This window comes from Hylobates moloch, unplaced genomic scaffold, assembly GCF_009828535.3.
Source record: "Hylobates moloch isolate HMO894 unplaced genomic scaffold, HMol_V3 SCAFFOLD_9, whole genome shotgun sequence".
Lineage (NCBI taxonomy): Eukaryota > Metazoa > Chordata > Mammalia > Primates > Hylobatidae > Hylobates > Hylobates moloch.
In genome coordinates, this window is record NW_026652284.1 from 93,881,140 (window position 1) to 93,907,596 (window position 26,457).

Genomic DNA, 26,457 nt, shown 5'->3' on the forward strand with positions numbered 1-26,457 from the left:
TATTTAGAATAAGTAGTTCAGTTCAAGATGCAGATACTTTATCAATGGCTTTAATTGGAAGAAAGGTTTTCAACCACTCAAAGTGAAATATGATAGCTTGTGTCAAAGTGTTATAAAACATATTCCTCTTAAAAGCAGAGGGGGAGAAAGAGAATGAAAAACATGATGGACCTTGAATAACAGCTCAACAGTAATGATGCATAATTGCTTTTCATCGTTTCTATCAGCAGTGAAGCTGTAAAACATTGATCAAAGATGATGACTATCACAAAGTGCTTAAAGTGCAGCACATTGTTAAATTTCCTCAGCCTCTGAAATAATTATAGCATGAGCAAGCATAAAGATGATTTCCCCACCTCCACCTGCCTTCCTCAAATGATTTCCCAGCCAAGGTAGATGGGATTAAGGAAATCTGACATGAATGAGCTATATGAGAATGTCAATGTCAAATGATATATCACAGGCACTTGCCTCAAAAAGGATAAACATACCATGAACACTTCACATTAATGCACACTGGAATTCAGTCACTCTCTTTACTGACAAACATGCTACTCAAATAAAGGATTCAAAGCATACCCAATGAATGAGACTGCAACATGGAGAAAGAAGTGTTTACTGATGGTTTAAAAGAGATAGCTTTTGGCTGCTAAGGCTTTACAGCTAAAGAAATGATTGAAGGAGAAAAGGTTTTTATCAATTCTTGGAAGTAACAGGTAAAGGATTTCTTTCAATAATTTTGTAGCTTATGCTAAATTAATATTTTAAGCATATGGTTTCATTAGAATTCAACTATATTAATGTATCAATCATTTGATAAATTAAAAATTATTAAAATTCGACTGTTTGTCTGCATGTGCTGTGTGGTTACGGTACTTGCATGTTAGGCTCCTTGCCACATCCTTTCAGCCCATCTGATTTCACCGCAGCAGGGATGAATAATCATACACCTCTGCCAGTTTCCTACATCAACGACTCACTCTGATGTCTCTCTGATATGAAACACCACTCGATTAAAATTAGAGGAATTAGGAAGTGAGGGGAATTTAATGCACTGGGACTGAATCTTAACCAATGATAGAAGTGGTTAGATGTTTCCTTCTTCCATATCCTCTGGAAGGATAATTGTGAGATGCATTCTACATAGTTTGATTCCCTGAGAGTGGGTTGAGGTCCTATTGCTCACAGCAGTGACCAGTGCATTAGTGCTCAGTCACTGGCTTTTACTTTATCTTTGTCTCATTTTCCCACTTCTTCCATTTTATTACTCCACCCCAAAAACCTACATGATTCTAGTGATTCTAAGTTCTTGTTTCAGTATCAGCTTTCAGGGAGGAACCGAAACCAAGATAGCTGGTACTGAAAGTAGTGACGGAAAGGTTACCCTTAAAGATGGGATTCTGAAATTAATTCTCTCATAGGTCAAATGGCAACAAGAACTTCATTGCTGGTAATAAATGAGGTGTTGATAACCCCCGGTGTGCTTTACTTCCACGTTTTTAAAGACACAACGGTGGAAAGTTAAATGAGAATCAGGTGGAAAGAGAATACAGCTGTATGTAATAGCTCTATCACCTGAAAGCTATTGGGGCAAGGTATTTATAAGGTGTGTGGAGGTGGCTCACCTTTTTTAACTATACCAGTAGTCTTAAAGTAAAAGAATGGCAGGCTCAGTTCAGCCAACTATTATTAGCTCAGGACATGCTGGAAAGTCAGGAAGGTCTTTCTTGCAGTTTCAGTTACCTGCAACAGTAGGAAAGATAGCACTAAGAAGAAGGCCTATGGTTTAATCACTGGACTTAAGCAAATGCAAACAATAATGAATGCTCAGCTTTTGGAGGTTCCCTGACATTAGAGATACGCTATTGAATGAGTGGGAACCTGACAAGTTGCATAGATCACTTGGAAATATTGACCTGAGAATATGGCACTTCCGATGTTCCCGATCTTTTTGAACTTTGAGAAGGAGCATTGTCACTGTTGCTAGACACCAACTTCTCTTTGTATGAGGACAACGTAAAGAAATTATCTAAGGTGAGTGCCTTACAGTATGATATCTGTCTCTTTAAAAATAAATCACATCTTCAATATTTGACTCGAATATATAAATATGATCAACTCTTAGTAAAGTCTAAGCAGAGAAATATAGTCTCCTCTACAGGTAAGATATCTCATGAAACAAGTTTCAGAATTGGACTACTAAGGTAATATGTACTAGCAGAAACAGAAAGATGTATATAAATGGATACTGGTGTTTCATGAAAACACACACAAGGTTACAGAACTATTTACCTGGATGCATTTTCAGTGACATAAAATATATTCTGTGTGAATACCTGGAAATATGATGCTTAGAGGACTACTTGAAGCTCAGATGCAGTAGTGAGCTACAGTAAGTGATGTAAACATGCAATAAATCCATGTAATGCATTAAACCCATTTTCTCAGGGCCAGTGCTGTGACCGCTATTTATTTATTTATTTATTTAATTTATTTATTTTTGAGATGGATTCTCACTGCGTCGCCCAGGCTGGAGTTGGAGTGCAGTGGCACAATCTCTGATCACTGCAACCTCCACCTCCCAGGTTCAAGCAATTCTCCTGCCTCAGCTTTCCCAAGTAGCTGGGACTACAGGTGCACGCCACTATGCCTGGCTAATTTTTTTGTATTTTAGTAGAGACGGGCTTTCACCGTGTTGCTCAGGCTGGTCTCAAACTCCTGAGCTCAGGCAATCCACCCACCTTGGCATCCCAAAGTGCTGGGATTACAGGCGTGAGCCACCGAGCCCAGCCTGCTTTTTTAATACTCTACTCCTTACTCTACTAAGGTAGAGTATTCTTTAATACTCTACTCCTGTATTTTTAATACTCTACTCCTTAGTATTAAGGAAGCAGTCACAGCATTCGGCCTAAGAAAATGCGTTTATTACATGAAACTAGAGTTAACCTATACTTTTTAAAGGTCCAGAAGACACTAAAGCAATATGTAATGCACTGGAGAGAGAATCATCAATGTAGTTCAGAAGGTTAATATTGGCTATTCTATCTATGCTAGGATTGACAGTAAATGATGCTTACATGGAGCTTGGTCTGATAGAATCCAGGCACAGGAGAGGACAGGTGATATCTGTGGCTCTGGCAATCAGACCATGGTGGTCCCAAGGGAAGACAGAGATTGGTAATAGAGTATGCTCATGCTTGGCTTATTTAGTCAGAATAAGTTGATATCAGTCAATTGCTTGCTTCCCAAGCCTTGTGTTAAAGTCTCAGTTTGAGGTGATATCCTGCCAATAAATTCATTTTCTCGGTTGGCTGGATTCACTTTCCAGAAGGTATACTTGAATATATATATATATATATATATTTACTAGATTACAACTTTTTTTTTTTTTGTAAGACATAGTTTCACTCTTGTTGCCCAGACTGGAGTGCAATGTGCCATCTCGGCTCACTGCAACCTCCGCCTCCCGGGTTCAAGCGATTCTCCTGTCTCAGCCTCCCGAGTAGCTGGGATTACAGGCTCACATCATCATGCCCGGCTAATTTTTTGTATTTTTAGCAGAGATGGGGTTTCGCCATATTGGATAGGCTGGTCTTGAACTCCTGACCTCAGGTGATCCGCATACCTCGACCTCGAAAAGTGTTGGGATTACAGGCATGAGCCACTGCACCTGGCCTAGATTAGAAGATCTCTAAAGAGCAAAAGCCTAATTTTGTTCATCATTTTATTCCCACTAGTATAGTATAGGCATAGTGCCTAATGCATGACTTAAAGTCAAATATTTGATGAGTGTACCCATGAAAGAATATAAGAATGGTATGCATTGAACACTTTGTGGAGCTATAAATTGTCTTTTTGGTTGTAGTGTAGGTGATTTAGAAGGATAATGGAATATAAAATTTGAATAGTAGGTAGTAATCATAAAGTGGAGAGATTTGAAATCCAAACTGAGATGTTTGTATTTAATTTATAGGCAAGGCAAATGTTGGGAAGCAGTTTTTTTTTTTTTTTTTTTTTTTTAAAGAAATATGTCAGAGGAAGATATAGGATAGATTTGAAAGATCTTTGGGAGGTGAGATAACAATATCTTTTAGGCTACCGTTTTCCAATCAGATACCTGAATGTAACACGCTGGCAACAGTGATGTGTGTTTTTTTTTTTTAAAGAAGTAGATTAGAACTAAAACACTTGGAGTGTACACTCACAATATAATCTACAGTCTAGAGTAAGCAACCACCACATTTTGAGATATCCAGGGAAATGTCTTTTATAATATATAAACAAATAGAAAAATGTCATCCATTATTTTGGTGAAAAGTAATCATGCATAGAACAAGTGTGGGTATCTTTCTGAACTACATGTTTAATAATGTCTCTCCCTTGATAAATAGTATTTAGTATATTCACAATAGACACACAATTAAATTCAACTGTCTTGATATTACCTGTTTTTCTTAAATTTTCATACATACACTTAGTTTTCAGTTCCTCAAAATCCACAAGATTTCAGCAATAAACTTTTTTGTGTATTCTCAAACCACTTTAATAGATAGAACTATTTGGAATATCTGTTTCTTCTTAAGTGAGTTTCCTGGTATGTTTAGTTTAAGATGCTCAATTTGAGAAAGCAATTTTTTCATCATACTTCCCAGCTATTATTTAATGCCTGTGGGAGCAGTAGTAATTCCCAACTGTTTTTCATGAATTAAAAAAATTAAATTTATTTATTTTTAATACATTGTATGTATTTATGAGTTATATGTGAAATTGTGTTACAGGCATAGAAAGTGTAATGATCAAGTCAGAGTATTTAGGGTCTTCATCACCCATGTATGTATAATTACTATGTGTTGGGCACATTTCAAGTCCTCTCTTCTAGTTATTTTAAAAGTACAATACATTGTTGTTAACGATAGTCACCCTACTCTTCTACAAAAAATTATAATTTATTCCTACTATGAATTATATGTTTCTACTCAGGAACCAACCTCTCTTATTTTAAAAGTACAATACATTGTTGTTAACTATAGTCACCCTACTCTTCTAACAAAAATTATAATTTATTCCTTCTATGAATTATATATTTCTACTCAGGAACCAACATTTCTTTATCCCCTTCTCACACCCATATCCTCTTTCCAGTCTGTAGTATCTATCATTCCACTGTCTACCTCCATGTGATCAGCATTTTTCACTCCCACATATGAGTGAGAACATGAGAAATTATCTTTCTACTAACATAGTGACCTCCAGTTCCATCCATGTTGCTGCAAATGACATGATTTCATTCCTTTTTAATGGCAAAATAGTATTACATTGTGTATACATACCATGTTTTCCTTAGCCATTCATCCGTTGATGGACACTTAGGTTGACTGCATGTCTTTCCTGTTGAGATAGTGCTGCAATAAACACGGGAGTGCATGTATAACTTTGACATATTGATTTATTTTCCTTTAGATAAATACTGAGTAGTGGGATTGCTGGATCATATGTTAGTTATATCTTTAGTTTTTTTTGACAAATCATTATAATCAATTTTGTAGAGGTTGTGCTAATTTCCAATCCCCATCAACAGTGTATAAGATTTTCCTTTTGTCTGCATTCTTACTTTCTGTTATTATTTTTTGCCTTTTTAGTAAGTGCCATTCTAAATGAGGCAAAGTGATATCTCATTGTGATTTTTTGTATTTCCCTAATGAGTAGTAACAAACATTTTTTCATAACCTGTTGGTCATTTCTATGTCTTCTTTTGAGAAATGTCTATTCATGTCCTTCATCCATTTTTTAAATGAGATCATTTGAATATTTACTGTTGCATTGTTTGAGTTTCTTTTATATTCTTGATAGTACTCCCCAGTTGGATGAGTAATTTGCAAATATTTTCTCCCATTCAAGAGGTTATCTTTTAACTCTGTTGATCGTTTACTTTTCTATGCAGAAGCTTTTTAGTTTAATGTAGTCCCATTTGATATTTTCATTTCTGTTAGCTATGCTTTTGAGGTCATGGTCATAAAATATTTGCCTACACAAACGTCCTAAAATTTTTTTCCTGTTTTCTTCTAGTGGTTTTATAGTTTTGGGTTTAACATTTAAGTCTGTAATTCATCTTGAGTTGATTTTTGTATATAGTGTTGGATAGGGGTTCAGTTTCATTCTTTTGCATATGGTTATCCAGTTTTCCAAGCAGTATTTACTAAAGAGAATGTCCTTTCCTCACTGTGTGTTCTTGATGGCTTTGTGAGAAATCAGTTAGCTGTAACTGCCTTCTCCTCAGTTTATTTTATTGATGACTTTATCAAACATCAGGAGGTGTATTCCTAGCTTCTGCATTGTTTTCAATTGGTCTATATGTCTATTTTTATACCAATATTATGCTGTTTTTGTTACTTTAGTTTTGTAATACGGTTTGTAGTAAAATAGTGTGATGCTTTAGTCTTTTTTTTTTTTTTTTTTTTTTTTTTGAGATGGAGTCTTGCTCTGTTGCCCAGGCTGAAGTGCAGTGGCACTATCTCGGCTCTGCAACCTCTGCCTCCTGGATTCAAGCCATTCTCCTGCCTCAACCTACCGAGTAGCTGGAACTACAGGTGTGTGGTACCATGCCTGCCTAGGCTTTCTATTTTTGCTTAAGATTGCTTTGGCTATTCTGGTGTTTTGTTTGTTTGTTTTTCTTTCCATACAAATTTTAGAATTGTGTTTTTACTATTTCTGTGAAAAATGACATTGGAATTTTCAGAGGGATTGCATTGAATCTGTAGATTGCTTTTGGCAGTATGGTCATTTTAATGATATTAATTATTTCAATCCATGAGCATGGATGGCTTTCTATTTTTCTGTATTTTCTTCAAATTATTTTATTAATGTTTTGTAGTTTTTCCTGTGGAGAACTTTCACCTCCTTGGTTAAATTCATTTCTAGGTATTTTATTTATTTTGTAGCTGTTATAAATGGGTTGGGCTTCTTTTTCAGCTAGTTTGTTATTGGTTTATAGAAATGCTACTGATTTTTGCATGTTCATTTTGTATCCCGCAAATTTACCACATTTTAAAATTAGTTTTAAGAGATTTTTAGTAAAGTCTTTGGTTTTTCTAAAATACAATTGTATCATCATCAAAGAGAGACAATTAGAGTCCCTCTTTTTCAATTTAGGTGTCTTTTATTTCTTTCTCTTACCTGATAGTTCTGGCTAGAACTTCAAGTACTTTTTTAATAGAAATGGTGAAAGTGAGCATCTTTGTCTTGTTCCGATTCTTAGAGGAAAGGCTTTCAACTTCACCCCATTCAGTATGATGTTACCTACGAAGTTTGTCACATGTCCTTTATTGTTTTGAGTTTTTTTTTCTCATATGCCTATTTGAGAGTTTTTATCACGAAAGGATGTTAAATTTCATCACATGTTTTTTTCTGCATCGAGTTTAAAATCATATGGTTTTTGTCCTGTTGATGTTATGTATCACGTTTATTGATTTATGTATGTTGAACCATCTTTGCAACCCTGAGATAAATCTCACTTGATTGCAGTGTATTATTATATTTTTGATGTATTGTTGGATTTGGTTTGCTAATATTTTCTTTAAGAGTTTTTAAATCTCTGTTCAGTTGGATTTTTGGCTTCTGATTTTCTTTTCTTTTTGTGCTTGCATGATTTTTTTTCTCACTCTAGTGCTGGCCTTATAAAAGGAGTTTGGAAGTATCCTCTCTTCCTTACATGTTTTTGGAATAGTTTGAGTAAATTAGTATCAGCTGTTTATATGTTTGACAGAATTCAGCAGTGAGGCTATACTTCCTGGGCTTTTTCTTAATTTCCTCTTCCCCCTCCCCTCCCCTCCCCCTCCTCCTCCTCCTCCTCCCCCTCCTCCTCCCCCCCCCCCTCCTCCTCCTCCTCCTCCTCTTCCTCTTCCTCTTCCTCCTCCTCCTCCTTTCCTGGTGGATTCTGCTCTGGCCTAGGACAGGTCTAAATGCTCCCTCTGTGGGCACTGATCCAGAATTAATAGCTGAGGGGGCTTTGTCCTGTGCTGTGTCCACTGTGGTGTGGCTGGCACTCAGTTGCAGTGCAAAGTCCCACAATAACTTCCCTTTTCCTCCCTCAAGCAGGCATTTTTTTTGTCTCTGTGCTATGCTGCCTGGGGTTGGGCAAGAGCCATGTAGAAAATGCAGAACTGTCTTCTTACCTTGTTCAATATGTCTTTTTTCATTATTACGTTAACATCAGGTACTATAAAATCTGACCTGATTTTTTTTTTTTTTTTGGCTTTTGTGAAGATGGTTTCTTGGATGGATAGTTTTTGATTTGGTGTTCCTGTAGGGGGACAGTCACTGTAGGGTTCTATTTGGCCATCTTGCTCTGCCTCCCCCCACTGTATTTATTGCTGATATTTTCTCTTGGCACCTCCTTTTTGACTCATGGGCTATTTAGAAATGTTGATATTTTGACATTTTGCAGTTGTCTTTTGTTATTGATTTCTAGTTTAGACATATTATGGTCTGAGAACCAATTTTGTATGATTTCGATCTTTCAAAATTTCTTATAGTGCTTTATATTCATACTTATGGTCTATTCTGGTGAATGTTCCATGTGTGTTTGAGAAAAATGGTTATTCTAAGATTGCTAGGAGCAGTGTTCTATAAATGTCATTTATGTAGATTGATATCATTTTTCAAGTTATCTGTGTATTTTCTAATTTTTTCCTACTGTTTTATTAATTACTTAGAAAAGAGTGTTTCATTATCAAAATATAATTATATATTTTTTCTAATTCTGTGGAAAATGACATTAGTATTTTAGTAAGGATTGAATTAAATCTGTAGATTTTTTTGGGTAGTATGGGCATTTTAATGATATTGATTCTTTTGACCCATGCGCTTGGGATGTTTTTCCATTTGTTTAATCTGTGATCTCTTTCATGAGTGTTTTGTAGTTTTCCTTGTAGATCTCTTTTATCTCCTTGGTTTAATATTTCTAGATATTTTATTTTTGTATCTATTGTAAATGGAATTGCCTTCTTGATATGGTTTTCAATTTGATTGTTATTGGTGCATAGAAACATTACTAATTTTTGCATGTTGATGATAATTGCATCCTGAAACTACTGAATTAATTTATCAAATTTAACATTATTTCAATGGAGTGTTTGGGTTCCTCTAGATATAAGATGATATAATCAGCTAACAGGAATAATTTGACTTTCTCTTTTGTAATTTGGATGCCTTTTATTTCTTTCTCTCACTTGATAGTTCTGGCTAGGACTTCCAGTAATATGTTAAATAGGAGGGTGAGAGTGAGCATCCTTGTCTTGTTCCAGTTTTTAAAGGGAATGCTTTCATGTTCTCACATATAAGTGGGAGCTAAATAATGTCTACACACAAACATAGATTGTAGAGTAATAGGCATTAGAGTCTGGAAAGTGAAAAGGGGTGGGAGAATGGATGATGAAAAATTACTTAATGTATAAAACGTTTTAGAGTTTGGGGTTTTTTTGTACTATTATGTTTCCTTTCCCATTTTCCTATATGTATATCTTGTAGATATTTTCTTAGAGGTTACAATGAATATTATGATTGGCACCCTAAAAATATAATAGCCTCATTTGAATTAGTAGCAATTTAGCCTCAATAGCATACAAAAAACATGCTCCTCTATAGTTCTGCTCCTCTTTTTGTTATTGTCATAGATCATTATATCTTTATACAGATTTGCCCAATCACCTAGATTCATAAGCATATTTATGCATTTGTATTTTAAATCATGTAAGAAATAAAATCTGACTTTACAAATCAAAAGTAAAATAATAGTGGCTTTTATATTCATCTATGCAATTACCTTTATTCAAGATAGTTATTTCTTCAATTTTCTTTCCAGTGTCCTTTCATTTCAACCTAAGGACTCCCTTTAGTATTTCTTGTAGGGCGGGTGTACTGGTATTGAACTCCCTCTGTTGTATTCTTTTGGAAATGTCTCAGTTTCTTTTTATGTCTTAATGCTATTTGACAGATATAGAATCTTGGTTGACAGATTTGTTTTTTTATTTTAGTAATAAAATATGTCATTCCATCTCCTTCTGGTTTCCATGACCTCTGATGATAAATTGGCCATTAATTTTATTGAGAGTTCTTTGTATGTAACTAGTCACTTCTCTGTTGCTTCTTTGAAGATTCTCCTTCTATCCTTGGTTTATAAAAGTTTAAAAATAAGTTGATATTATATAGTATGGGTTTTCTTGAGTTTCTCCTACTTGGAGTTAATTGAACTTGTTGAATTTTTAGATTCTTAGATTTATTTATTTTATTAAATTTGGGATGTGTTACAGTCATTGTTTTACGAATGTTCTTTTCCATGTGTCTTTTTGCCCCTCTATGTGCCTGCACGCATACATCTCTGTGTATCTGATGTGGATCTCCGTGAATGCAGCTGTGTTATCTACCATGGGCCTCTATGTGCATCTCTGCACACCTCTCTGCCTGCCTTGGCATGCCTGTGTCTGCTTGTGTCTGTGTGTGTGTGTGTGTGTGTGTGTGTGTGTGTGTGTGTGTCTCTGTGTCTCTCCTTCCCTCTCCCCCAACCCTTTTTGAGAACTTCAAATGCATGTGGTGGTCTGCTTGGTGGTATTCTACAGGTCTCTTAGGATCTGTTCATTTTTCTTCTTTGTCCTTCTTCTTATAGTGGGTAGTTTTACTTGCCTTATCTTCATGTCTGTTTATTATCCTTCTGCAAGTTTATATCTGTTGTTGAACACCTCTTATAAAATTTTCATTTCAGTTAATGTACTTTTCAGCTCCAGAATTTATATCTGGTTAATTTTTATAATTTTGATCCTTTTTACTGATATTCACAATTTGTTCATACATCAATTTTTTGATTTACTTTATTTCTTTATGCATGGTTCTCATTAGCTTTTAGAGCATATTTAAAGCAGTGGATTTAAAGTCTTTGTCTAAAAACTACAGTGTCTTAGCTTCCTCAGGGATAGTTTTGGTAGATTAAATTTTTTCATCAAATACACCATATTTCCCTGATTTTTTTTGTATGCTATGTCCCTTTCTGTTAAAAATTAGACATTTGATTATTCTTATATAATATCTCTATAAATAAGATTCTTTCCCCTTCCCCAAAGGTCACTGTTCTTGGTTTCTGAAATATGCAGTCATTCATTTATTGACTTCTCAAATTAATTTCTCAAAGATTGTATTTGTAATGCATGGTCACTAAACTCTCTGTTTATTTAGATAGTTTTTAGTTATTATTAGTTTTTATTGACAGGGTTTCCCTTGAACACCAGAAACTGGTGAAAAATAAAATTTTCCCCTCTTTGCAGCTTGGCTCTCTGCTGAGGAATTACTGCAACATTTAGCCAAAGTGTTTACAACCCTGCTATAGCCTTTACTTCTTGCGTGAACTGAGCATAGAGATCAGCTAATGGTGAAAGTTTAAGGATACCTCAAGGTTTTTTCCTGCCAACACCCTGTGTTGGATGTGTTAAGCTATCTAAATTCTCATGTATGAATTCCTTAATCTCCTAAATAAACTCTTTCCCCAGCTTTTCTTCCCAGGATATCTCTTAAATGTCTCAAATGAATCTTTAGTCCCGAGTAACTGAGATGTTTGTTCATGTTACCATGTTTTAAAGCAGTACTTACTGCTTTTCCATCCAGTGTGAGTTGAGTTAGGCAAAACAGAGCTGAGCACCTTGCATAGAGTTTTCTTCAGGTAAATCCCAGACAATTTAGAACTAACAAGCACAGTAGTTTATGAATAAGGTTTTCCCTGCTTCCTCTTGAACTAGTTGTCAGGGTCGTACACTGGGGCCATAGAAGGCTGTCTTCAAGAATGCTTCCAAGGCCTGGAAAGATGAGGGCAAGTAAAATGTCACAAAATTTTCCTACCATTTTAAAGTTGTCTCTCTATTTTTTTAATCAGCTTGGTGGCTGTAAACCATTGACTGTTTTCCAGAGTTCTGACAAAGTTAGTTCTGGAAAGTTCTGCTAGTTTCTTTGATGTTTCTCTGAAGGGATGATAGACATTGAATCCATCTCATTGACCATTTTGCTTACATCGCTCAGTCTTTTAGCTTGTGTTTAAGCCTTTCACATTTAAAGTGAGTATTGATGTGGTTGGATTGACATCTATAGTTTATCTAGTTGTTTTATATTCAATTTTTTCTTTTTTATTTTCTGTTTGCCTCTTTAAGTCAAATTGAGTATGTCTTATAATTCAGTTTTAAGTCTTCTGTCAACTATTTTTACTTTTTAAAAATTATTTAGTGTTTTCTCTAAGGCTAATTTGTGCATTTGAAAATAATCTCAGTATGTTACTGTTATGGGTAATACTGAGTGCCAACTTGATTGGACTGAAGGATGCAATGTATTGTTTCTGGGTGTGTCTGTAAGGGTGTTGCCAAAGGAGATTAACATTTGAGTCACTTAACTGGGAGAGGCAGACCCACCCTCAATCAAGGTGGACACTCTCTAATCATCTGCCAGCACAGCCAGAATAAAAAACAGGCAGAGAAAGGTAGAAAGAAACGTAGAGAAACGTAGAAAGAAACGTAGAGAAACGTAGAGACTGGCCTATCCTCCCATCCTACATCTTTCTCCTGTGCCAGATCCCTCCTGCCCTCAAACATTGGACTCCAGGTTCTTTGGCTTTGGGACTTGGACTGGCTTCCTTGCTCCTCAGCTTACAGACAGCTTATTGTGGAACCTTGTAATCATGTGAGTTAATACTCCTTAATAAACTCCCCTTTATATACACATCTGTCCTATTAGTTCTGTCCCTCTAGATAACTCTGACTAATACAGATATTGATGCCAGTAAGAGTGAGGTGCTGCTGAAAAGATACCTGAAAATGTGGAAGTGACTTGAACTGGGTAACAGGCAGAGGATGGAACAGTTTGGAGTGCTCAGAAGAAGAAAGGAAAATGTGGGAAAGTTTGGGACTCCATGGAGACTTGTTGAATGGCTTTGACCAAAATGCTAATAAAGATATGGACAATGAAATACAGGCTGAGGTGGGAACTGGAACAATGGTGACTTTTGTTATGTTTTAGCAAAGAGACTGGAGGCATTTTGCCCCTGCCCTAGAGATTTGAGGAACTTTGATCTTGAGGAAGATAATTTAGGGTATCTATCTGGTGGAAGAAATATTTAAGCAACAAAGCATTCAAGAGGTGACTTGGGTGCTGTTAAAAGTATTCAGTTTTATAAGGGAAGCAGGGCATAAAAGTTCAAAAAATGTGCAGCCTGACAATGCAATAGAAAAGAAAATCCCGTTTTCTGAGGAGAAATTCAAGCCAGCTACAGAAATTTGCATAAGTAATGAGTAGCCCAGTGTGAATCCCCAAGAAAATGGGGAAAATGTCTCCAGGGCATGTCAGAGACTTTTGTGGCAGTCCCTCCCATCACAGGCCTGGAGACCTAGGAGAAAGAAAAGGTTTTGTGGGCTGTGCCCAGGGTCCCCATGCTATGTGCAGTCTAGGGACTTGGTACCCTGCTTCCAGCCACTCCAGCCATGGCTGAAAGGGGGCAATGTAGAGCTCAAGCCATGGCTTCACTGGGCTCAAGCCACAAACCTTGGCAGCTTCTATGTAGTGTTGAGCCTTCGAGTGCGCAGAAGTCAAGAATTGGGTTTGGGAACCTCTGCCTAGATTTCAGAGGATGTACAGAAATACCTGGATGCCCAGGCAAAAGTTTACTGCAGGGGAAGGGCCCTCATGGAGAACCTCTGCTAGAGCAGTGTGGAAGGAAAATGTGGCTTTGGAGCTTCCAAACAGAATCCCTACTGGAGCAATGCCTACTGGAGCTCTGAGAAGAGGGTCACTGTCCTCCAGACCTCAGAATGGTAGATCCACTGACAGCTTGCACTGTGCACTTGGAAAAGCTACAGATACTCAACGCCAGCTGGTGAAAGCAGCCGGGAGGGAGGATATACCCTGTAAAACCACAGGGGCAGAGTTGCCCAAAACCATGAAAACCCACCTTTTGCATCAGTGTGATCTGGATGTGAGACATGGATCCAAAGGAGATCATTTTGGACAGAAGCAGTCTTAAGATTTGACTGCCACACTGGATTTCAGACTTAACATAGGACCTGTAGCCCCTTTGTTTTGGCCATTTCTCCTATTTGGAATGGCTATATTTACCCATTGGCTGTACCCCCATTGTATCTACGAAATAACTAATTTGCCTTTGATTTTACAGACTCATAGGCAGAGAGGACTTATGCTGAAATGAGTTAAGACTTTGGGGGACTCTTGGGAAGGCATGATTGGTTTAAAAATGTGAGAACATGAGGCCGGGTGCAGTGGCTCACGCCTGTAACCCCAGCACTTTGGGAGGCTGAGGCGGGTGGATCATGAGGTCAAGAGATTGAGACCATCCTGGCCAACATGGTGAAACCTCGTTTCTACTAAATATACAAAAAATTAGCCAGGTGTGGTGGTGGGTGCCTGTAGTCCCAGCTACTTGGGAGGCTGAGGCAGGAGAATGGTGTGAACCTGAGAGGCGAAGCTTGCAGAGGGAGCCGAGATCACGCCACTGTACTCCAGCCTGGGCGACACAGTGAAACTCCGTCTCAAAAAAAAAAAAAAAAAATGTGAGAACATGAGATTTGGGAAGGGCCACATATGTTTGGCTGTGTCCCCACCCAATCTCATCTTGAATTCCCCTGTGTTGTGGGAGGGACCTGGTAGGAGGTAATTGAATCTTTCCTGTAATGTTCTCGTGATAGCAAATAAGTCCCATGAGATCTGATGGTTCTATAAGGGGGAGTTTCCCTACACAAACTCTCTCTTTGACTGCCACCACCCACGTAAGTTGTGACTTGCTCCTCTTTGCCTTCCACTGTGATTGTGAGGCTTCCCCAGCCAGGTGGAACTATAAGTCCATTAAAACTCTTTCTTTTGTAAATTGCCCAGTCTTGGATATGTCTTTAGCAGTGGTGTGAAAACAGACAAATACAGTTACCATCAGTGAATCAAGGAGGGCTATTGTTGTGTCAGGTCTACTCGGTGTGGATGCTAAGGTCCTTCCTACTCATCAGGGTGATCTGAGAGATGAGTCAGTGGGTACAGAGTCACTGTGGCTGAGAATTGTTCTGGGGGTTAGCAAGCAGGAGATGAAAGTGGAGAAGAAAACCATGTCCAGGAGTTGAATACCTCCAGCTAAAGAAGGCCAGGCATAGAGGTGTCTTACCACTAGGGGACCTATTTGAGTCACTGCAATAAAGTATATTACTGATAGTGAATCCATAAAGGTCTGCAGCAACTTGATTCTTGCCCTCTCAGAGAAAATAATTCTGTTGAGAGGCATAAGACAGGGTGAGAGACTGAGGCAAGTTTTAGAGTAGGTGTGAAAGCTTATTAAAAAGTTTTACAGCAAACCCAGGAGGTGGAGCTTGCAGTGAGCCAAGATGGCACCACTGCACTCCAGCCTGGGCAACAGAGCGAGACTCCATCTCAAAAAAAAAAAAAAAAAATTTTACAGCAAGAGCAAGAGAAAGCAAAGTAAGCTTGGAAGAGAACCAAGCAGGTGATGTGAGAGATCAAGGCTCCATCAGACCTTTGACTTGGGGGTTTTATATATTGACATGGTTCTGGGGTTTGTGTTTCTTCTCCCTTGATTCATCCCTTGGAGTGGGCTGTCCACATGTGTGGTGGCCTGCCAGCATCTGAGAGGGGCCACATGCGCAGCATGTTTATTGAAGTTGTGCACATACTCATTGAGGCATTTTCCCCTTATCAATCAAGCGTTACTAGAGAAAAGTCATATACCAGTTAAACGCTGCCATTTTGTCTCTTGGTGCGTATGCTTGAGCCTACTCACCTAACTTGTGAAATCTTATTAGGAAGCTGCTGATCATCAGCAGCAATGTCAGGTGTTTTCTATCTAGACAGAGATTGCTCTTCCCTGGCACTAACTGAGACCAGTTGTTATTTAGAGAGACATTTAACAACTGCCTGACCATCAGCTGATACTCACTCACCTGATGTTCCTGAGAGGGGTCCCTCTCTTGCCCTGCTCATGTATTCCTAGCTACTACTCTAACAAGTATACCTTTAAATAATGTTATACTACTTCATGTGTAACAAAGGACCACTTAATATGATTTTTCTCATTCCTCCTACCAATCCCTGCTGCCATCATTATCATTCATTTAAACATTATTATTTTATAATTTAGTAGTTATTTTGGGAGAAATTGAGGTAACACTATATTCATCTTTTTTATATTTCCAGTGTTTTGTACTTCTTTCTGTAGATTGGGATTTTGACCTGTATCTTGTTTCTTCACATTAAGCCTTCTTGTAGATAAAATGGCAATTAACTTTTCATTTGTATCTTTCTTTTCTTTCTTTAAATCTTTTTTCTTCTTCTGAATTTATTGAAGTACAATTTAGGTACATTAAACTACGTGTATTTCAAGTGTACAACTGAATAACTTTTGACATGCCTTTTTTTGGTAAAAACATTCCTATACTCTTGTCTTTTAAAAAAAATTATAGTTTTCCATTTCATCCTTTTAAAATCTTTACTTGCAATTATTCTGTTAAAAAAAAGTTTATTCTATAGAGTTTCCCACATGCTTTCTTCTGTTGTTTCTAGTATTAATGTGGTATTTAAAATATTCCTTTGTTTTCTATGTTTCATGAAAAAATACTTTAAATGCTTAGTCTGATTCAGTCTTAGAATTTTTAGTGATTGGGCAAAGCTGACTCATAGCTAGATTAGTGTCTTTCATGGGTAATTCCTTTTTTCTTTTTTTTGAAATGGAGTCTCACTCTGTCACCTAGGCTGGAGTACAGTGGCTCAACCTCGGCTCACTGCAAGCTCCGCCTCCCAGGTTGATGCCATTCTCCTGCCTTAGCCTCCCAAGTAGCTGGGACTACAGGTGCTCGCCACCACACCTCGCTAATTTTTTTGTATTTTTAGTAGAGATGGGGTTTCATCATGTTAGCCAGGATGGTCTCCATCTCCTGACCTCATGATCCGCCCACCTCGGCCTCTCAGAGTGCTGGGATTACAGGCGTGAGCCACCGCGCCCAGCTGGCTAATTCCTTTTTTACATAGGAGTTTTGTCCTTCTGTTGGCGTTCTTCATGTTTGGTTAATCTTTACTCTAGGTATGGATTTGAGGGAAGATAGCATTTTTCTTTCAGAACTTCAAAATTGTCACTTTATTTTTTAAAATTTGCTTAGTTTTTGATAAGAATTCTGATATAAACTTTATCATTATTTTTCTTTAGGGAATATATCAATTTTATATATCAATTTTCCTCTCATAGTTTTTATTTATCTTGACCTGTAGTTTTCAACAATTAAAACATACCTAGATTTTTGTTTCTTTGTTCTATTTTAAGGGGTGTGTGTGTGTGTGTGTGTGTGTGTTCATTTTAAAGTTTGGTGTTTTTCAATTTTGGATCTGTGGTTCATGTCTGACACAAATTTTGGAAAATTAAAATTCTTATTCAACTATTTCTTCTGCCCTATTGTGTCTTTTAATATTACATCACAGCTCTTAGCTACTCTGTGATATGATGCATTTGTTTTTCCTTTGTTATTTTTTTCTTCTTTGGCTCTCAGTTTGTGTAATATCTATTGACCTCTCTTCAAGTTCTTTGATTTCCTTGACTGTACTATGTGATTTTTTCCATTTCTGTTACTGTTTTTTTTTTTTTATTTCTAGCATCCCCATTTTATTATCTTGACAGTTTTCCTCTTTCTGCAGAAATTACCTATTTGAGCATTCATGTTATTCCATTAGAACCCTTAATACATCAAGCACAGCTATATGAAATGTGCTGTCTGATAATTCCAACATCTTTGTAGTATTTGAAGCTAATTCTCATGGCTGCTTCTCGCTAGAGACTTTTAAAAAATATTTTTGTGCTTCATATTTGTATTGTTTTTGGACAGCCTGAATAGAACAATAATACTGAAATAAATGCTCTTTAAAATTCTCAGGTGTCTCTAATATGTTGATTAATGTTAATCTAGTCCGGTGTTAAGCTGATTTTAAAATTCTTATTTCTATGGTTAACCTCAGTGTATCAGAGGCTTCAAATATTTCTAGATTTAGCTTGTATTTAATGAGGGAACTAATTTACTGGAGAGTTTTCCTGAATATCTGACTATATTAGTGTGTTTTCATGCTGCTGATAAAGATATACCCGAGACTGGGCAATTTACAAAAGAAAGAGGTTTATTGGACTTACAGTTCCACATGGCTGGGGGGGGCCTCACAATCATGGTGGAAGGTGAAAGGCAGGTCTCACATGACAGCAGACAAGAAAAGAAGATCATACAGGGAAACACCCATTTTTAAAACCATCAGATCTCATGAGACTCATTCACTATCGTGAGAGGAGCTCAGGAAAGACCTACCTCCAGAATTCAATCACATCCTACTTGGTTCCTCCCATGACATGTGGGAATAGTGGGAGTTATAACTCAAGGTGAGATTTGAGTGGGGATACAGCCAAATCATGTCATTCCACCCTGACCCCTCCCAAATCTTATGTCCTCACATTCAAAACCAATCATGCCTTCCCAATAGTCCCCCAAAGCCTTAACTTATTTCAGTATTAACTCAAAAGTCCACAGTCCAACATCTCATCTGAGACAAGGCAAGTCCCTTCTGCCTATGAGCCTGTAAAATCAAAAGCAAGCTAGTTACTTTCTAGATACAATGTGAGTATAGGTATTGGGTAAATACAGCTATTCCAAATGGGAGAAGTTGGCCAAAACATAGTGGCTACAGGCCCATGCAAGTCCAAAATCCAGCAGGGCAGTCAAATCTTAAAGCTTCAAAATGATCTCTGATTCCATATCTCATATTCAGATCACACTGATGCAAGAGGTGGGATCTCATGGTCTTGGGCAGCTCCACACTGATGGTTTGCATGGTACAGTCTCCCTCCCAGCTGCTTTTGCCGGCTGGCGTTGAGTGTGTTGGCTTTTCCAGGCACATGGTGCAAGCTATCAGTGTATCTACCATTCTGGGCTCTGGAGGATGTGGCCCTCTTCTCAAAGCTCCACTAGGTGATGTCCCAGTAGGGACTCTGTGTGGGGGCTTTGACCTCACATTTTTTTCCACACCATCCTAGCAGAGGTTCTCCATGACAGCCCACACCAGGGAACTCCTGGGCATCCAGGAGTTTCCACACATCCTCAGAAATCTAGGTGGAGGTTCCCAAACTTAAATTCTTGACTTTTGTACGCTCGCAAGCTCAACACCACATGGAAGCTGCCAGGCCTCAAAGCTTGCACCCTCTGAAGACACGGTGTGAACTGTACCTTGTCCCCTTTCAGCCAGAGCTGGAGCAGCTGGGAAACAGGGCATGAAGTCCCTAGGCTGCACACAGCAGGAGGACTCTGGGCCTGGCCGAGGAAACTGCTTTTTCCTCTTAGCCCTTCAGGCTTGTGATGGGAGGGGCTGCCCTGTAGACCCCTGACATGCCCTGAAGACATATTCCCCATTGTCTTGGGGATTAACATTTGGCCCCTTTTTACTTATGCAGATTTCTGCAGGGGGCTTGAATTTCTCCTTAGAAAATGGGATTTTCTTTTCTATGGCATTGTCAGGCTGCAATTGTTTTTAACTTTTATGCTCTGCTTCCCTTATAAAATTGAACACCTTAACAGTACCCAAGTCGGTTCTTGAATGCTTTGCTTCTTAGAAATTTATTTTGCCAGATACCCTAAATTATCTTCCTCAAGATCAAAGTTCCACAAATCTCTAGGGCAGGGAGACAAATTGCCTCCAGTCTCTTTGCTAAAACATAACGAGAGTCACCCTTTCTCCAGTTCCTAACAAGCTCCTCATTTCCATCTGAGACCACCTCAGCCTGTACATTGTCCATATCTTTATCAGCATTTTGGTCAAAGCCACTCTACAAGTCTCTAGGGAGTTCCAACCTTTCCCACATTTTTCTGTCTTCTTCTGAGTCCTCTGAACTGTTCCATCCTCTGCTTGTTACCCATTCCTAAAGTCACTTCCACATTGTTGGGCATCTTTTTATCAGCACCCCACTCTTGATACCAATTTACTATGTAAGTTCATTTTCATGCTGCTGATAAAATAAAGGCATACCTGAGACTGGGCAATTTACACAAGATAGAGGTTTATTGGACCATCAGTTTCATGTAGCTGGGGAGGCCTCACAATCATGACAGCAGGTATAAGGCATGTCTCCCTTGGCTGCAGACAGGAGAACAGAGCTTGTGCAGGGAAACTCCTGTTTTTCAAAACCATCAGATCTTATGATCCTTATTCACAATCATGAGTACAGTGCAGGAAAGACCTGACCCCATAATTCAGTCACCTCCTACTGGATTCCATGACACATGGAAATTGTGGGAGTTACAATTCAAGATGAGATTTGGGTCAGGACACAGACAAACGATATCACAGACTTTTACTTTAAGATCTATTGGCTTGACTTAGGGTCTTTTTTGTGTGTGTTAACCTCCAGAGAAAAGTCTCTCTTTCAGCATTCCCAGTTTTTTTAATACTGTTGTTTTTACTTATACATGTTAATATAATAGTGTTTGGAGTGTGGGCAATGGGAGCATTATCTGATTAAACTGATTGAGCCTCAGTCTTTGATGCACTGTGAACCTGACTGAGTCTTGGGCATTGAAAAGGCTTATCTCTTTCTAAATGTAATACTAAAGCTAGCATGTATGCCTAAATTGCAGGGTTTTCTTAGTGTTTTCCTTCCTATTTATACTCTTCCAGAAACAGCGGATTTCCACCAATACCCTTAGGTTACAATTTTGTTTTTCAGCTCTTCCTCTTGCAGATTAAAGCTTTTGTTATAGAAGGAAAATGGGAATGATGAGTCTGGGTGAGGTATTAGCATGGCTGCTTTTTGCCCTACCACTACCATGGGGAAGCTTTCTCAGGGTTTTTCTTGATCTTCTTGTTAGTGCCTGCTGGAATTTTAGCAAGAAAAGCCCATAAGAGGGTATAAATCTACATACCTCCGAATTTCCTATGGGTTTTACATGCTCATGCAAATGACACTTTACTCTTAGCAATTTGATAAAAATATCTAAGTTGAATCACTTTACTGGCTTACATAGCACTTGTTAATTTATTTCCCAGTAACCAAATGCCTCAATCCTCTTTCTCCCTTTAGTCACCTGTTTCCTTCTAGATTTTAGGTCAGTTGTTTGCCCTGAAACCTCAATGCCCTAAATCAAAGTGACTAATTTATAGTTTTCCAGCCTTTTGCCTGCTATCAGCATATAAGTAACACTTTCCAACTCAAACATCTGTGGGCTAAAACTGAAAGTATCCTCTGGAACCATTTTGAACATAAATATTATAGCAAGCTATTAATAATAATCTAATATATAGTAGAGTTGAGAATACTTAACATTTAGAATCCACCCAGTTGGTTCAAGTTTCAACTCTTACATATTCATGTAACACTAGGTAGATAACTTGACCTCTGATAGGCACAGAAAGGAAATTGATACTAATCCTTACTTGGCAAATAATGCAGTAGAGCTATTTTAAGGCTTAAATGACAATGAAGAATATGAAGAATCTGTCAGAATAAAGGCACTCATTTGTTTCTTTCTTTTTTCTTGCTATGGCAAAATTTTACATTTGAATCGTTTGTTTAGTAAACGATTGTGTCCTTACTAAATACTGAATTCCCTGAAAGTAGATGCATTTTCTTGTTTAGATTAGAATCAACAGCACCTTCTACAGCACTTGGGACATAACAATTCTTGCTGAAAAAATAATTTAATGCATGCATCAAGATGCGTTGAAATCTAATCAGTACATGGTGCTTAGGAAAAGGTTTACCAGATGGATTTTAAGAATGAAAAATCTCCTGCAAGAAGGTTATAAGATTAAATGGTCAAAAAAGTCATACACAGAAGGGAAAGCCATCAGCCCTCAGAGATAACATTTCCTACCTTGAAGTCTTTGGGAGGTGATAGGTATAGATTAAAAGTTTTTCTGTTATATAACCTTAGTTTTTATCCTGATTTTTTTCTTAATGGCTATGTGAATTTAGGCATATTACTTAACATCTTTGTGTCTTTAATTTTTCCTGTCTGTACCTTACAGCACTTTGAGAATTAAAAATAATGTATGTGAAGGTTCTGGTACACAGTAATACTTAATAATGTGAGCTAATCTTAGTTCTGACATAAGATCTCTTTCTGAGAAAATTGCATTATTTTTGTAGAAAGGACTTTACATAGCTTTTTTTTAAAGTACTATATGAACAAAAGGAGCTCTCTAAATTCAGAAAGTAGAAAAGCTACATGTATTGACCCATAGAAAATTGGTTCTATGGAGAATTTGAATTCTATTCAAATCATAATGTTTCCTGGGCTAACAGTCAAGGTGCTAGAACAATTATGTTGAAAAAATTATAACTTAGCCAATTTCGAAAAACATAAATATGTTTGTTTTTATCTCTGTAAATTTTAAATAAAGATTAGTATTAAATAGAATTATATACAGCACCTCTTCCAAGCAACTCCATTAGCATGGACACTCTCTTCTATCTAGGAGCTTGAAATCTGTATCAAAAAATCTTCCAAGATTCTTTTCATCTCTCTTCTTTAATATTTAAAAAGAATGTGCAGTATTTTTAGTGATTCTCTGGGAATACTAATGTTAGTTGGAATTGGAATAGGACCAATAATTATACCACATATTATTTCTATTTCTATTGTATTATTTTACTAGATTATTTTTAAAAGTTCATCTAATTTCTTTTAAGCTCCACTTCCGTGGGCATGGCAGCTTCAATCTATGATGATGAAATTATTGGTTCAGATTTATTACATGCTTGTAATTATGAAGCCAAAAGTAATTCAGCCAGTCAGATCTACACACTGGAATTTATTAGTTAAATTTCTGTCAACTGAAGAACATGGAAAACTATCAAAATAGTCATTTTTTAAAAATGGGAGTAGGATGGGAAGAAATAATTTGATATTATTGAATATTTATAGCATCACACTATGAAGTAGAGTCCAGATATTGGGACTGGTTCATTCCACGCCCCCGACAGAAATATTATTAGGATTTCTAGGAAAAAATGTATTTCTATTATCTAATGAAAGATATCCATTTATCTAATACCTGACAGTTAAAATATTTATGTTAAAATGTCAATTGTTTTAATTTGATAATAAATTTCATTCTGGATCATTTACAGACAATTGTCCCCTAATCACTAAAAACGTTTTCTTTTCTTAGATTTAAGTATGATATAACTTATAAGAATTTTTTTCTGGAGTTTATATTCAAAATAATTTATTAAAAGTTTTTTTCCTTAAACATTTGTCACTCTTCCTTGAATAATTTCCAGTTCTTATCCGTGTTTTTTATTTGTTTAAATGGTAAAACTTGTATGTTTAAAAAGGGAATACAAACAGATGCAACTTATAGAAAGGAAGAAAAAGAATTAGTAAAAACATAACTTGCTTAAACACTTATAGATTGCAGAGTGCTTTCTCTTTACCTATTCTACATAATTCTCAAGAAATTCCAGGAGTGGATAAATAACTCATCCAAGACCACATAATTAAGAAGTGGAAGAACTATGACTCTTTGTAGGACTGGATTCAAATCTTATGCTTTCTTCACTAAATATGTAATTGATGCCTATCATAACCCTTTATATTTTTTCTGTTTCTTGCATTGTACAATTCAATTAACCTTGCATTGATAATGCAAATATATTTAACTTTTGGCTTAACTTTGGCATTCAAAGTTTTGAGTTTTTCTTTGCTCCCATATTGCTACATGCTCTTTTTTCTTCCCTAAGTATCATGGCGAACTGGCATCCTTCACAATATTAAAATAGTTTCCATGCTATTTTTCTCCAAATATCAAGGCAATTTAAATTAAAATTCTGACCTTCAAAATATTTGAACAGAAATTTGTTAAGATCATTTTTTTCATTAAACACTGATTTATGTAGAACATTAATTATTATATTGCTAATTTTAATGCAGAACTCCTGCTATAAAAATCCTTTCATTGATAGTTTATTCTGACAATTTTCCATACATAAATATTGTCTCTTCGTCTCTCCTTCGTTCTTCACCTCACTTTTCTTTTTAGTTAAACAATGTGATGTCCATACTTTCATGCAGTATGTTTTCTGAATCATATTCTGTAGAATAGGCAGCTGATAGGCCAATCACATAGAATGTCATATTGTTAGAGTGAGGAAATGTGGAGTCTTACTCGGTGGCAAGAAATAAATTATGTAAGGAGAAAATTGTAGTGCCTCAGTGGAAAATCATACATCTTCTACAAATAATGATGTCTGAAACCACTTGTTCTTTTTTTTTTTTTTTTTGGTAAGCATTTTTGAGATTCAAATTTGATTAGATTGAGATTTACTTGGCAAAGAATTTAGTAGGGACAACTTGGTCCTTTTACATAGCTTCACACATGAAGACACTGATTTCAATTAAAAAGCCCGCATAGAACTCAACCAGACAGCATGGCCACATATACAACTCTAATGCCCTCTTCCTTTTCTCCTCTTATTTAGGACTACAGGAAATATGTAATTTTATTTTAATAGATGGTGATGATAGCATACATTTTGATAGGTTTAGCAAAACTCAAAATTTTCTTAATATTGTTATGTGCTATATTAACAAGTTTACCTTAAAAGGTATCTGGCATAGTTTCAGGGTGATATTTGAAAATCTAATAATTAGTAAAGGATGACAGTTAAATGTCTGAGGGAGGAAAGAAGAGATCAAAGTGGAGAAGAAGTAGAGACGAACATACTCCGTTCTTAAATAAGAGTCTCAGTTGTGAAATTTATTTGGAAATTTGTAAAGGATAGAAAGTCTAAAGAGGAGTTAATTAAAATAAATATAAGCATGAGTGACTAATTGTTATCATTTTCTCCTTGTACCGACTTGATCTCACTTTAATCCTCATGGTCTAAATATAAAATAATAGTCAGCTTTAGTAATTACATTGCCAGAGCTAATCCATCAATGACATTTAAATAAACCAAGGGATCTGGAAGGATTTCGTTTTTGTAAAATAAAGATTTCTGCTTTACTTTTAAACCTTAAGCATAAATTGAACATTGACCCAACTAGTTTTCTAGTTGGGAGCTTAGTTTTCATATTCCCACAGTGTTACCTAGGATACCAGGCCCTTGCTACATTTAGACACCTGCATAAATTTTTATGTACATCATATCAGGTCATTTGTGATGCAAATAAAGAAAATAATCTAGCCAAGTAAGATTCTAATAAAATGAAGGTTTCAAGTAATTGGTTTTATTGTTTGTGTGTTTCACATTACTCAGAAATATAAAAACTGCCTTTTTTCATTACACATTTTAAATCAACCAATTTTGAATAAAATAATGCTTATTGATCTAGTTTCTAACTTAATCCTATTACCAAAACCCTATGACCAACATTTATGACCTGTTTTTGGCAATGATGTTGATGATTATGATGCTAAAAAAGCCAAGTTAATTCTAACTTGTTACATTCAATAATAATTTTTTAATGAAGCATTTTGAATAAAATTTGTATAGTTTTGTAATCAGGCAAATCAAATAAATTTCAAATAAAAAATTAATCATAAAGAAATATAAATTTTATGTCAGAAATAGTTATTGTAAAAAGCTATCTAGTGTTTTCTCATCCATCTACCTGGACTGCTTATTTTTAAGGATCTTTATTTTAGCAAATCATACCATGATTTAACTAAATAGTAAGTCTTGTGAATTCCATCTCAAACACATATTTACACTTTCCAAACATAAATCTAAGTTGCACACAACTCCTTTTGTGGACTATTTCAATAGGCTTTTAAATGATATTAGTACTTTCCTTCTCCTATAATCCATTTCCACATTGTAGCCAAAGTGATCTTTTTAAAAGGAAAATGATTAGAATACATCACTCATCTGTTTAATCCTCTAAATGTTTCTTATTGCCTTTAATGTGAAACCTCAACTCCTTATATTGGCTTACAGAATCATACTTGATCTGTTTGTGGCTATTTGTCTGAATGTATCATTTACTATATTCCATCTCATTTACTATTTGTGAGCTACACTGGCTGTTGAATGGCTCCTGTAATAGCCAGCTTTCATCAGAGATTGGGTTATTTTCAATAGTTGTATTGTCTGTCTAGAATTTTTTCTCTCCCAGACATTTTGCAACTAAAACTATATTGGTTATCTATTTCTTCATAAAAATTAATCCCAAAACTCTGTGGCATAAAATAACACACAGTGATCATCTCACAGTTTCTGTGGGTCAGAAATCTGGGCGCAGCTTGGCTGGTTCTCTAACAAGACTATGGCCAAGATGACATCCAGATCTGGAATCTCATCTAAAGGGTTGACTAGGGAAGGATCTGCTTCCAGTCTCACTTGTTTGTTGGCAGGATCCAGTTTCTGCAGGCTGTTGGACTTAAGGGCTGTTGGTTCAG